At 39.5% G+C, this 14,815-nt stretch overlaps 1 pseudogene; it reads right to left on the bottom strand.

Annotated features, from left to right (window-relative positions):
* Positions 1-11,657: 11,657 nt before the first annotated feature.
* On the bottom strand, positions 11,658-13,223 carry LOC114088073 (succinyl-CoA:3-ketoacid coenzyme A transferase 1, mitochondrial pseudogene; annotated as a pseudogene).
* Between the last annotated feature and the right edge of the window lie 1,592 nt (positions 13,224-14,815).

The following is a 14,815-nucleotide window of genomic DNA, read 5'->3' as shown; positions in this document are numbered from 1 at the left end:
GAAGAAATGGCAATTTTAGACTAGCCACATTCTAATATGTTATGTCAAGAGATTAATACTTTCAGCATTTAGTTTTAGGACTAATATTTATCTCAAAATATTTGTCTTATATGGTGTGAAATAGCAGTCAAGATTATTTTTTTTTCTGAATCATTACCCAGTTTTTTGAGCAACATTTGTTGAGAATATGTTCATTGCCTCCATTGTATTACTGTATCAACTTTGTTAAAAATTAAATAACCTGTAATTGTCAATATATTTCTAAACAAGTTTCTTTGATGATAGAGGTTATTTCTATCTGTGCTGACCAGTACTGTAACTAGTAGCCACAGATGGCAATAAAACTATTGAAATATAGCCAGTGAAAATGAGCAAAAATTTTTTTGTTTTATTTAATTATAATTAATTTGAATATGAATTCAAATAAATACAAGTAGCTCTTGGGTATCATATTGAAAAGCAAAATTCTGGATTCTTCAGTATATTTCATTAATCCATGTCTATAACAATGCCAAATTTTTTCCCTTACCATATCTTTATAGCACTTTTTTTTAAATCATGTAGTATCATCTCCTAACTTTAAACTGCTTTTGTTAGAATATACTGGCTATTCAAACCTTTTTGCCATTCCACGTACAATTCTCCTTTAATAGCCATTCCACTTCTATTTTAAAAACAGTCAAAAAAAACCAAACAAAACAAAGAAACAAAAAACTGTCACTGGGTCGGGGGGGTTGGGGGGGGGCTCAGGGATACAGTCCTTGTCTCACATGTGTGAGGCCCTGGCTTCAATCCTCAGCACCCCATAAATAAAATAAAAAGGTATTGTGTCCACCTACAACTAAAATTATTAAAACAAACAAACAAACAAACTGTCACACTAGAAATTTGACCAGGACTGAATTGAATCCATAGAACACTTTGGGAAAGATAATATAAAAAATAGTTAAAACACTATTTTTATTTCATGGCTTCCTTTATTTAGGTCTTATTTAAATTATTCAAGAAATATTTTGAAGTTTCCAATTCCCTAGTTTGCTGCAAAATCATTTTCACACAATGCATTATCCTCTTTACTTACCACTGGATTAAACATACAATATCAATAATGCTTTGTCAAGATTTTTACATCCTTGTTAATTAAATATATTGATTTGTAGTTTCCTTTTCTTGAAATACCTTTCTCTATTTTTGTAATTAATGCAACACAGGCCTCATACAAGTTGGCCCTTTCCCCCTTCTCTTCCAATTATTGGAAACCAATTTGTATATATAGTTGGTATTATTCTTTACATATTTGGTAAAATTCATCAGCCACACCATTTGGTCCTGGAGGGTTTTCTTTTTGGTTGCTGCTACTTTTTTATAGAAGATTTTAAAATTACAGCTAGAGAAAGGCACCTTGAGGCAATGGTGGGGCTGGGTGGGATGCATGTAAGAGTTTAACCAAGGGGAATTAACCCCATTGCCATCCTGGATACCTGCTTCAGCAGCTGCATACTCCCTGCCCTGCTGTGTATCCTACACATTATTATACATTAATTTTTAAATTATCATTTAGTTCAAAATATCTTTTAATTTCCCTGAATATTTACTTCTTTGACCTATATTTTGTTTAATTTTCAAATACTGTATTATGTATTACTGATTTCTAATTTAATTCCAGTATGTTCCCAGAACACAGCATGTGTGATTTCTATTATTTTAAATTTCTTTAGGTTTATTTTATAGTATATATGTATGTGTGTGTGTGTGTGTGTGTGTGTGTGTGTGTGTGTGTATATATATATATATATATATATTTATGTATATGTATATGTATATACATATACATATCTTAGTGAATGTCTATATATGTGTGTGTATATATATGTATATATATATATATATAATATTAGTGAGTATCCCATTCACCATTCACACCTGAGGGATATATTATATATTGCTGCATACAAATTACCATGAAAATTATAAGAATACGTAGTTACTTTCCTGGGGAACAGTTATCTAGAAAAGTTTAGTTGGGTCCTTTATCCTTTTTAACCTTACCATGAAGTGATAACATTACCCATTTACTGTTTTCAATAAATGCAATTCAAGGGGTTCAGTTTACTCTTAAGATGAAGGACTTAACTAAAGTATATTGTATACAGTAAGAAGTGAAATCATCACTCCCTTGCTCTCCATTCTCAGTTCTCCATGGAAATATCTTCTGAAAAGAAAAGTCATCAAGGGACTACATTAAATAATCCTTATGTATTTTCCTTTTTTAAAGGGTAAAAGTTCTCTAATACTGCTAGTGGATATGTAGAAATTGTTACTTTACATCTTTGTCCCGGGTTATAATTGCTTTCACCTGGGGCAAAATTTGGTGCCCATAGCTACTTTGCCTTTACCAAAAAGAGTTATTTGCTGATTTTCTGATTGGGATTGCCTTGAATCTGTAGTTTAGATTCAGGATAACTGATATCTTAATAATTCTCCATATTTTTGGTATTTTTAATTTTTTTCCTTAGCACTTGTCAGTTTAAATAATTTTGTCATTTGTAAATTATTTATTAAACACACACACACACACACACACACACATTTATTTTTCCATTCTGTAACTTGCTAAATTCACTATGTAGATTTAAAATTGAATTTTGAAAGTATATGGTTTTCCCCAAAAATACCAGGTAGGTATATAGTGTTTTACTTCACCTATTCCAAATTTTAATTTGCTTGCCTACTATACTACTGGGATCTCTAGAACTATATTAAATGAAAATTGTGACAGTGGATATTGTTTCTCCTTCAAGATTTTATGAACCCTATATTAATTCTGATGTAACAGTAGATTTTTCATAGATATCTTATCAGTTTGAGGAATTTTCCTTCTGTTATTAGTTTGCTGACAGTTTATATTATGAATTTTTGCTGGACTATTTTAAATAAGTTCTTCTGCCTCTATTCAAATGTTCCTATGATTTTTTCTTCTATTCTAACTATACCTATGTATAAGAAAAGAGAGACAATTTTCTAGGGTAAAGGACACATAAATGATATTACAACCAAATACAATGTGGAAAGTTTATTTACATCGAGATGGGAAAAAAAAATTTAAAAAGTTAAAAATAGATTTGCTATAAATGGAAACATTTTTAAATGTACTGGATTGTATTAGATATTAATTTATTCAAAGAATTAGGCTAATTTTATAAATTACTATAGTGCACTATGATTACATAAGAAGCCATGTAGTTTTTACATATGTATAAAAATTATGGATAGATGAAATGACACTGTAACTTGCAGCAAGAATATCATCATCTATTGGGTTTATTTTCATGGTTTTGAGATATATATATATATATATATATATATATATATATATATATATATATACATACATACATACACATAAGTACAATCTTTATTTTCTCTAATCTACTTCAGGTTTCAGTTGACAAACATGAATTAGGTAAAAATGCAAAAGTATGAAATGCCATGAAAGGTGGTATCATTTCCTATGTATTTATGGGAGAATTATTCATTTTATTTGCTAGAAATTCCCTTTATTTTAGTTCATGTTGAGTAATATTTTTTCATTGTGAATGAACATACGCTTTTTATTATTTAAAATTATTATTTGTGGGGGAAGGAAGATGGCGGCGAGGGGAGTGCATTGCCCCCGTGTGCTGCTTCACTGTGTGGGAGTATGACAAGTCAGGACGGCTAAAGGATATCTTGTTAGGAATTTCCAGCAATAGTGGGGTGCTCCGGAACCTGGAGGAAGGATTTCCATCGCACGAGGATCGGCTACGGGGACTCAAACGTGAGAGGTTTGTCGCACGGAGGGTAACACTGCTTATTCAGCAAATCGCCCCGCGGCTAGAGTCTGCAGCGCGCGCTGGGATAGAGACGCAGGGTTACAGCGCTGCAGTTTCTGCCAGCCGCACAAGCACCGTACTCAGGGCTGAATTCTGGGTTCGAGACGGGGGAAGGAAGCGGTCCATCTCGGTTCTCCACACCGGTCAGACCACAGAGGAGGCCAGCAGCCACCATGTTGGTAAACTGATGTCACCTTCCCTGTTTTCGACTGACCGCAGCTCATTCAGCCATAGATCAGGTAATTTCAGGCTGCAATTCACCTGCGGCTTGCAGACAGATGGCTAGGGTTCAGCACCTGGGTGCTTCTTAGAACCTGATCCTATCGGAGCGAACACCGAGCGCGGGGCGGCCGAGTTCCGGCTCCCGGAACCGTCCCGGAACCGCCCTGGCCCAGGGCTGCGGAGCCTGCGGAGGCTGCTTCTTGGACCCTGCGCCTATCAGAGCATACACCAAGCACTAAGCAGCCGAATTCCGGCTCCCGGAACTGAGCCTGCGGGGACTGCTTCTTGGAGCTTACACTTATAGGAGCTTACACCGAGCACGGAGCGGCCGAGTTCCGGCTCCCGGAACTTCCCTGGCCAGGGGCTAGGAGCCCGCGGAAACTGCTTCTCGGTCCGGGTCCTGCTGAGGGCCGGTCAGGACTCACCTGTTGCTTTGGTTGCCTGGCAAGGGGAACGAAATGCTGCCATTCACATAGGATACCAACATTGCAGAGATCTGATGTCAGCAGAAAGCAGCGGAGGAGAGAACTTCATCAATACCAGCGGTGACATAAGCAGTTGGTCTCCTGGTAGGGGGGGTGAGGCACAGTCACCCGAGTCTCCTCAATTTGTCGTCGAGCCAGAGGGGAGGAGCCGGGCCGCCGCCAGCGCCCGGAGCAGGCCCAGCGACTCGCCAGCGTGGTGACCGCGTGACCCCAATTGGAGAGGGGGCGGAGCGGAGCCGCCACCCGCACCCGCAAGGTGGGCAGACCCGCGACCCAGTGGTACATGGGCGTGGTAGGAGGGGCAGGGCAGAGCCGCGGTTCGCGCTTGCAAGGTAAACAGACCTGTGACAGCCTGGCGGGTCAGGCCCAGTGGCCTGCCAGTGTGGTACACACGTCACCCCAACTGGAGTAGGGGCAGAGCAGATCCTTCTCCCACGCCCGGATCAGGCCCTGCCAGTGTGGTGGTCACGTGACCCCAATTGGAGTGGGGGCGGAGCGGAACCGCCACCCGTGCCCGCAGGGTGAGCAGACCAGTGATCAACCTGCAGATCAGGCCCAGGGGTCCGCAGGCGTGGTAGGAGGGGCAGGGCAGATCCGCCGCCCGCGCCTCCAAGGTAGGCAGACCTACAACAGACCAGCGGATCAGGCCCAGGAGCCTGCTGGCGTGGTACAAACACCACCCTAATTGGAGTAGTGACAGAGCAGAGTCGCCGCCCGTGCCAGGAACAGGCCCAGCGTCCTGCAGGCGGGGTAGTCACGACACCCCAATTGGAGTAGGGGCAGAGCAGAGCCTCCACCCGTGCCTGAAAGGTGGGCAGATCTGCGACCGACCAGCGGGACAGGCCCAGTGGCCTGCCGGTACGACAGACACGTCACCCCATTTGGAGTAGGGGCAGAGTAGAGCCGCCTCCCACGCCTGCAGGGTAGGCAAACCTGCAACCGACCGGCGGATCAGGCCCGGTGGCCTGCCGGCGTGGTACACTCGTCACCCCATTTGGAGTACGGGCAGAACAGAGCCGCGGCCAGCTCCCAGAACAGGCCCAGTGACCTGCCGGCGTGGTAGCCACGACACCCCAATTGGAATAAGGAGAGAGCAGAGCCGCCGCCCGCACCTGCAGGAAAGATACGCAAGCAGTATGAAAAGACAAGGAAAGAAAGGACCACAAGCAATGCAGGTCAACGCAACTTTAGAAGAGGTAACAGCTGCAGCAGATGGAATGTCAGATAAAGAATTCAGGATATACATGCTTCAGATGATCTGGAGTATCAAGGAAGACATTAAACAGCAAAATCAGACAATGAAAGATCACTTCGACAACGAATTACGCAAACAAATCCAGGAAGCAAAGGATCAACTATACAGGGAGATAGAGGTTATAAAAAACAAACAAACAGAAATCCTAGAAATGCAGGAAGCAATAAACCAACTTAAAAACTCAATGGAGAATACTACCAGCAGAGTAGAACACTTAGAAGATAGAACATCAGACAATGAAGACAAAGTATTTCAACTGGAAAAGAACATAGACAGCTCAGCAAGACTGTTAAGAAACCATGAGCAGAACATCCAAGAAATATGGGATAACATTAAGAGACCAAACTTAAGAGTCATTGGGATACAGGAAGGTACAGAGTTCCAAACCAAAGGAATGAGAAGTCTATTCAATGAAATAATACAAGAAAACTTCCCAGACTTGAAGAATGAGACAGAATCCCAAATCCTAGAAGCCTACAGGACGTCGAATGTGCAAAATCATAAGAGATCCACACCTAGACACATTATAATGAAGATGCCCAACATACAGAATAAGGAGAGAATTTTAAAAGCTACAAGAGAAAGGAAGCAGATTACATTTAGGGGTAAGCCAATCAGGATAACAGCTGATCTTTCAACACAGACTCTGAAAGCTAGAAGATCCTGGAATAACATATTTCAAACACTGAAAGAAAATGGGTTCCAACCAAGAATTGTGTATCCAGCGAAATTAAGCTTCAGGATGGAGGATGAAATTAAAACCTTCCACGATAAACAAAAGTTTAAAGAATTCGCAGCTAGAAAACCATCTCTTCAAAACATCCTCGCCAAAGCATTACAGGAAGAGGAAATGGAAAATAACAATGAAAACCAACAGTGGGAGGTAGGACAGTAAAGGGCGGGGGGAAATAATCAAAGAGGAAAACAAACCATGTTTAGTAACAGAAATAAACAAATAAACAAATATGGCTGGAAGAACAACCCATATCTCAATAATAACCCTAAATGTTAATGGCTTAAACTCACCAATTAAGAGACACAGGCTAGTAGAATGGATCACAAAACAAGACCCAACAATATGCTGCCTACAGGAGACGCATTTGATAGGAAAAGACATACATAGGCTGAAGGTGAAAGGTTGGGAAAAATCATATCACTCATATGGACTTCGGAAACAAGCAGGAGTGTCCATACTCATATCAAATAAAATAGATTTCAAGCCAAAGTTAATCAAAAGAGATAAAGAGGGACACTACATACTGCTTAAGGGAACCATACACCAACAAGACATAACAATCATAAATATATATGCCCCAAACAATGGTGCAGCTATATTCGTCAAACAAACTCTTCTCAAGTTCAAGAGTCTAATAGACCACCATACCATAATCATGGGAGACTTCAACACACCTCTCTCGCCACTGGACAGATCTTCCAAACAAAAGTTGAATAAGGAAACTATAGAACTCAATAACACTATTAATAACCTATACCTAATTGACATATATAGAGTATACCACCCAACATCAAGCAGTTACACTTTTTTCTCAGCAGCACATGGATCCTTCTCAAAAATAGATCATATATTATGTCACAGGGCAACTCTTAGACAATATAAAGGAGTAGAGATAATACCATGCATCTTATCTGATCATAATGGAATGAAACTGAAAATCAATGATAAAAGAAGGAAGGAAAAAGCATACATCACTTGGAGAATGAACAATAGGTTACTGAATGATCAATGGGTTATAGAAGACATCAAGGAGGAAATTAAAAAATTCTTAGAGATTAATGAAAACACAGACACAACATATCGGAATCTATGGGACACATTGAAAGCAGTTCTAAGAGGAAAATTCATTGCTTGGAGTTCATTCCTTAAAAAAAGAAAAAACCAACAAATAAATGATCTCATACTTCATCTCAAAATCCTAGAAAAAGAAGAGCAAAACAACAGCAAAAGAAGTAGAAGGCAAGAAATAATTAAAATCAGAGCTGAAATTAATTAAATTGAAACAAAAGAAACAATTGAAAAAATTGACAAAACTAAAAGTTGGTTCTTTGAAAAAATAAACAAAATCGACAGACCCTTAGCCATGCTAGCGAAGAGAAGAAGAGAGAGAACTCAAATTACTAGCATACGGGATGAAAAAGGCAATATCACAACAGACACTTCAGAAATACAGAAGATAATCAAAAACTATTTTGAATCCTTATACTCCAACAAATTAGAAGATAGTGAAGGCATAGATAAATTTCTTAAGTCATATGATCTGCCCAGATTGAGTCAGGAGGATATAGAAAACCTAAACAGACCAATATCAATTGAGGAAATAGAAGAAACCATCAAAAGACTACCAACTAAGAAAAGCCCAGGTCCGGATGGGTATACAGCAGAATTTTACAAAACCTTTAAAGAAGAACTAATACCAATACTTTTCAAGCTACTTCAGGAAATAGAAAAGGAGGGAGAACTTCAAATTCATTCTATGAGGCCAACATCACCCTGATACCTAAACCAGACAAAGACACTTCAAAGAAAGAAAACTACAGACCAATATCTCTAATGAACCTAGATGCAAAAATCCTCAATAAAATTCTGGCGAATCGGATACAAAAACATATCAAAAAAATTGTACACCATGATCAAGTAGGATTCATCCCTGGGATGCAAGGCTGGTTCAATATACGGAAATCAATAAATGTTATTCACCACATCAATAGACTTAAAAATAAGAACCATATGATCATCTCGATAGATGCGGAAAAAACATTTGACAAAGTACAGCATCCCTTTATGTTCAAAACTCTAGAAAAACTAGGGATAACAGGAACATACCTCAATATTGTAAAAGCAATCTATGCTAAGCCTCAGGCTAGCATCATTCTGAATGGAGAGAAACTGAAGGTATTCCCTCTAAAATCTGGAACAAGACAGGGATTCGCTCTCTCTCCACTTCTGTTCAACATAGTTCTCGAAACATTGGCCAGAGCAATTAGACAGACGAAAGAAATTAAAGGCATAAAAATAGGAAAAGAAGAACTTAAATTATCACTATTTGCAGATGATATGATTCTATACCTAGCAGACCCAAAAGGCTCTACAAAGAAACTATTAGAGCTAATAAATGAATTCAGCAAAGTGGCAGGATATAAAATCAACACGCATAAATCAAAGGCATTCCTGTATATCAGTGACAAATCCTCTGAAATGGAAATGAGGACAACCACTCCATTCAAAATATCTTCAAAAAAATAAAATACTTGGGAATCAACCTAACAGAAGAGGTGAAAGACTTATACAATGAAAACTACAGAACCCTAAAGAGAGAAATAGAAGAAGATCTTAGAAGATGGAAAAATATACCCTGTTCATGGATAGGCAGAACTAACATCATCAAAATGGCGATATTACCAAAAGTTCTCTATAGGTTTAATGCAATGCCAATCAAAATCCCAACGGCATTTCTTGTAGAAATAGAGAAAGCAATCATGAAATTCATATGGAAAAATAAAAGACCCAGAATAGCAAAAACAATTCTAAGCAGGAAGTATGAATCAGGCAGTATAGCAATACCAGACTTCAAACTATACTACAGAGCAATAGTAACAAAAACAGCATGGTACTGGTACCAAAACAGGCGGGTGGACCAATGGTACAGAATAGAGGACACAGAAACCAATCCACAAAACTACGACTTTCTTATATTTGATAAAGGGGCTAAAAGCATGCAATGGAGGAAGGATAGCATCTTCAACAAATGGTGCTGGGAAAACTGGAAATCCATATGCAACAAAATGAAACTGAATCCCTTTCTCTCGCCATGCACAAAAGTGAATTCAAAATGGATCAAGGAGCTTGATATCAAATCAGAGACGCGCCGTCTGATAGAAGAAAAAGTTGGCTACGATCTACATACAGTGGGGTCGGGCTCCAAATTCCTCAATAGGACACCCATAGCACAAAAGTTAATAACTAGAATCAACAAATGGGACTTAATCAAACTAAAAAGTTTTTTCTCAGCAAAAGAAACAATAAGAGAGGTAAATAGGGAGCCTACACCCTGGGAACAAATCTTTACTCCTCACACTTCAGATAGAGCCCTAATATCCAGAGTATACAAAGAACTCAAAAAATTAGACAATAAGAGAACAAACAACCCAATCAACAAATGGGCCAAGGACCTGAACAGACACTTCTCAGAGGAGGACATACAGTCAATCAACAAGTACATGAAAAAATGCTCAACATCTCTAGCTGTCAGAGAAATGCAAATCAAAACCACCCTAAGATACCATCTCACTCCAGTAAGATTGGCAGCCATTAAGAAGTCAAACAACAACAAGTGCTGGCGAGGATGTGGGGAAAAGGGTACACTTGTACATTGCTGGTGGGACTGCAGATTGGTGCAGCCAATTTGGAAAGCAGTATGGAGATTTCTTGGAAAGCTGGGAATGGAGCCACCATTTGACCCAGCTATTCCCCTTCTTGGTCTATTCCCTAAAGACCTAAAACGAGCATGCTACAGGGACACTGCTACATCGATGTTCATAGCAGCACAGTTCACAATAGCAAGACTGTGGAACCAACCTAGATGCCCTTCAATAGACGAATGGATAAAAAAAAATGTGGCATTTATACACAATGGAGTATTACTCTGCATTAAAAAATGACAAAATCATAGAATTTACAGGGAAATGGATGGCATTAGAGCAGATTATGCTAAGTGAAGCTAGCCAATCCCTAAAAAACAAATGCCAAATGTCTTCTTTGATATAAGGAGAGTAACTAAGAACAGAGTAGGGTCCAAGAGCAGGAGAAGAAGATTAACATTTAACAGGGATGAGAGGTGGGAGGGAAAGGGAGAGAGAAGGGAAATTGCATGGAAATGGAAGGAGACCCTCAGGGTTATACAAAAGTACATACAAGAGAAAGTGAGGGGAAAGGGAAAAATAATACAAGGGGGAGAAATGAATGACAGTAGAGGGGGTAGAGAGAGAAGAGGGGAGGGGAGGGGAGGAGAGGGGGGATAGTAGAGGATAGGAAAGGCAGCAGAACACAACAGACACTAGTATGGCAAGTAGTCCACTGGGCCTCTGTAACAGGGAAGTAATCTTAAGGATCCTACTAGATAGAAAGGAATACTACACTGTTTAAAACAGAGAAAACTGTCCAAGCAGATCAATTAGATTTCTAGCCCTTTTCCCATAGTTAGCTTAGCCTTTGGCAAAGCACAGATGGATGGTTGGTTGTCTATTATGGCAGCTTCTTGATGGTATATCAACAGCAATAGATCCTACACCTTTTGGTCTTTCTTACAAACAAGTTACTTCTCCTGCAAAAGACATCCCTGCTTGTTTTCTTCGGCATCTATTTAGCTACAAGAAGGATGGGAGGAAGGAGGATGGTATAGGCAGACAGGAGGCAAAAATCAGAGGAGACTGAAGGGAAAACAATCATGAAGATGGTATTCTTCCTAATCACATATATATTATTTTTCTTTCATAAGTACTAAGCCATAATTTAGGTATAAGGGAAAGCATATCAAATGAAACTCTTCCTAGGGCCCATCTTAGTAAATTCTGCATATAACTTAGCATAGCACACATGAAAAAGATACATCCAATGTGAGCACCAATGGTAAAGACAACCTTCTAAGTACTTAGAAAATAAGATAATCATAAATGTTTTCCTTTTGTTTTTCATTAAAATATCATAGTACACTTGAGAGAACAAAATCTATAAGGCTGCATAAATCTTGAGGTGACTAGACAAAAACTAGTCAAAAATTGTTAAAATTTTAATGTCTACTCCACATTTCAAGTTGTGACTTGCTGCATTGTCATGAGTTTTGGTGAAACAGCAAAATCACACCCAGTGCACTTTTGTACTTCGTCCACTGTCAAGCCTTCCCAGAGCTCAATCAGAGTCAGCCCTTTCTTACTGTCCACATCAAACACAGCCTTCTCTGTAATGATGCGGTTGACACACTGTTTGCCAGTCAGGGGGAACGTACATTTATCCATGATTTTGTGGGCATTTCCCTTTGCAGAATGCTTCATTGTGACCACCACTTTGGTTTTGGCACTGGATACTAAATCCATAGCACCTCCCATTCCTTTCACCACCTTTCTAGGTATCATCCAGTTAGCCAGGTCACCATATTTGGAAACCTGCATTGCTCCTAGCATTGTTAGATTGACATGTCCCCCTCTAATCATTGCGAATGACTCATCGCTGGAGAAAAAAGAGGCTCCCGGAAGAACAGTAACTGTTTCCTTGCCTGCATTGATTAGATCTGCATCAACTTCATGTTGAAATGGATAAGGACCCAAACCCAGGACTCCATTTTCACAGTGAAGATGAACAGTTATATTTGGACTGATGAAGTTGCTGGCCAGAAGAGGGATTCCTATACCCAAATTAGCGTACATGCCATCCTCAAATTCAAGAGCTGCTCGTTTGATGATCCGTTCCCTTACATTACTTCCAGGTTTACCAGATTTGATTTTTCCATCTCCTTCCTCCCGGATTGTTAGACGCTCAATTCTTTTCTCGTATTTTTCTCCCTTTATAAGGCGATGGACATAAATCTTAGGAATGTGGACGTCTTCTGGAGCAAATGATCCAACATCCACAATTTCTTCAACCTCTACCACTGTGGTTTCTGCAGCTTTGCACATCGGCTGGTTGAAATTCCTCGCACTTTTCCTGAAAATCACGTTTCCTGCTCGATCGGCTTTCCAGGCTTTCACCAAAGCAAAATCCCCTGTAATTGCTTCTTCCAAAATAAAGTGCTGACCATTAAACTTTCTCACCTCCCTGGGCTTACTGGCAATAGCGATGCTGCCATCTTTGTTGTATTTGATGGGTGCTCCCCCTTCTTGAACCAGGGTCCCGTACCCTGTGCGGGTGTAAAACGCAGGAACTCCAGCACCACCGGCACGAATTTTCTCTGCAAGGGTGCCCTGAGGTGTCAGCTCCACTTCTAATTCACCAGATAAAAACTGCCGTTCAAAGTCGGCATTTTCTCCGACGTATGAAGCGACCATGCGTTTGATTTGCTTGGATCGAAGTAGAAGACCCACTCCAAAGTTACTAACCCCTGCACTATTGCTGACTGCAGTTAATCCTTTAGCTCTAGTCTTTAATAAAGCTCCTATAAGATTCTCTGGAATTCCGCAGAGCCCAAAGCCACCAATCAGAACCGTTGCCCCATCAGAGATATCTTTGACAGCTTCTACTGGATCTGTATAAAATTTGGTGTGGCGACGAGTACTGATAGAGAAGTAGCTCACACTTCCCTTGGACCAGGCGCCTCCCGAGCTGCTGCGGGTGGAGGCATAGAGCCGTAGCCCGCAGGAGAAGAGTTTGATAGCTGCCATCTTCGGGGCCAGCTGCGGGAGGACTTGTGGGGCTGGAGCACGCGGGTGAGTGTGCAAATGCTGGTTGCCAGGGCTGCCGCGTGTCACAGAGGAAAAGAAGGGAAGGCGCGCGGGGGCGGGCTGGAGGCTCCACCACGTGTCGCTTATGTCCTCTCAGCATGTATTAATTCTTAATTATGAGGTCATGACACAGTGTAGCACCCAGACATCAAGTGGCTATACCATTTTCATACTCACAAGATGTGGATCCCAGTCGTCAAGATCCTTCTAAATACTGCCATTTTTCACGTTTATAATTGTTTTTGCTAATGAAAGATGGTACAATATTTTGCCTTTTGTGTATATGACTTTGTTATATTTATTTTTTAGTTGTAGTTGGACACACCTTTATTTATTGATTTTTTTTTTTTTTAAGTTATGAGAATCGAACCTAGGGTCTCACACTTGCTAGGTGAGTGCTCTACTGCTGAGCCATAATAACACCAGCCCATGTGTATATGATTAGTTTCAATGTCACATGATTTTTCAGCAAATGATTTTTCCTGACATTGAAACAATAAGGTTGACCATCTCTTCATTTATTATTGGCCCTATTTCCTTCATTTTTAGGTACTTCTCTATGCAATTTTTTTTTCTTGAGCTGCTTACATTATTCTTATTGATTTGTATAATATCTTGATACATTCTTGACACTAACATTTTTTTAAATTCTGTGTACTACAAATATTTTCCTCAGGAAAACGTATTTTTTTAAAATAAATGAATAAATATTGGATTAAACCACTTGTTTAATTGTATATAAAGGAATTCTCTTATTAACATCAACCCTAAAGACAGATGATAGATGAATGCATAGACATACATATATACATAGACACATAGATGAGCCAAATAACATAGATAAATTGAAGACAGGTAAACAGACTCAAACATGTTTTAAGGTTAAGAAATATACTATAGTATTTCTACCATATTACCACTGAAGCGTATAGCAAATGATTTTTCCTGACATTGAAACTAAAAAATATTTCGTAGAAAATTTTTTGAACAATTTGAACCACGAAAAAATATTTTACAGTGTCATTTACTTTGTATCTTTCTTTAAGTGGATTTTCAAGAGTCTAATACAGTATTACCTATTCATCATAGCTTAAATAAGAGAAATAATTGATTTTCTCCTCTGTAGTATGAATCTGTTCAACTTATGCTGACTTCTTCCTCCAAAGAAATCTACCTTTGTCCAAATACAAAGATACAGTATATCCTAAGACTCTATGCTCAGTTTAGCTAACACCAAATAGCTGACCCTAAATCAAAATTTACCTGGGATAACTGTACACAATTATATTACCATAAGTCAATTCTTCACTCAATTTGGCCAATTTGTCAAAGCCCCATACCACAGTATATTAGCTGAGAGAACGGTAATTGAATATTTTATCTATTAAAATATATAAGTATAACCCTGTGTGGTGGCAAACACCTGTAATCCCAGCAGTCTAGGAGGCCCAAACAAGAGGATCTCAAGTTCAAAGCCAGCCTCAACAACCATGAGGTGCTAAGCAATTCAGTGAGACCTGGTCTTTAAATAA

This window comes from Marmota flaviventris, chromosome 3 (assembly GCF_047511675.1).
Source record: "Marmota flaviventris isolate mMarFla1 chromosome 3, mMarFla1.hap1, whole genome shotgun sequence".
In the NCBI taxonomy this organism is placed as follows: Eukaryota; Metazoa; Chordata; class Mammalia; order Rodentia; family Sciuridae; genus Marmota; species Marmota flaviventris.
Note: the sequence above shows the minus strand (reverse complement) of the source record. Positions and strands in the feature narration are given on the sequence as shown.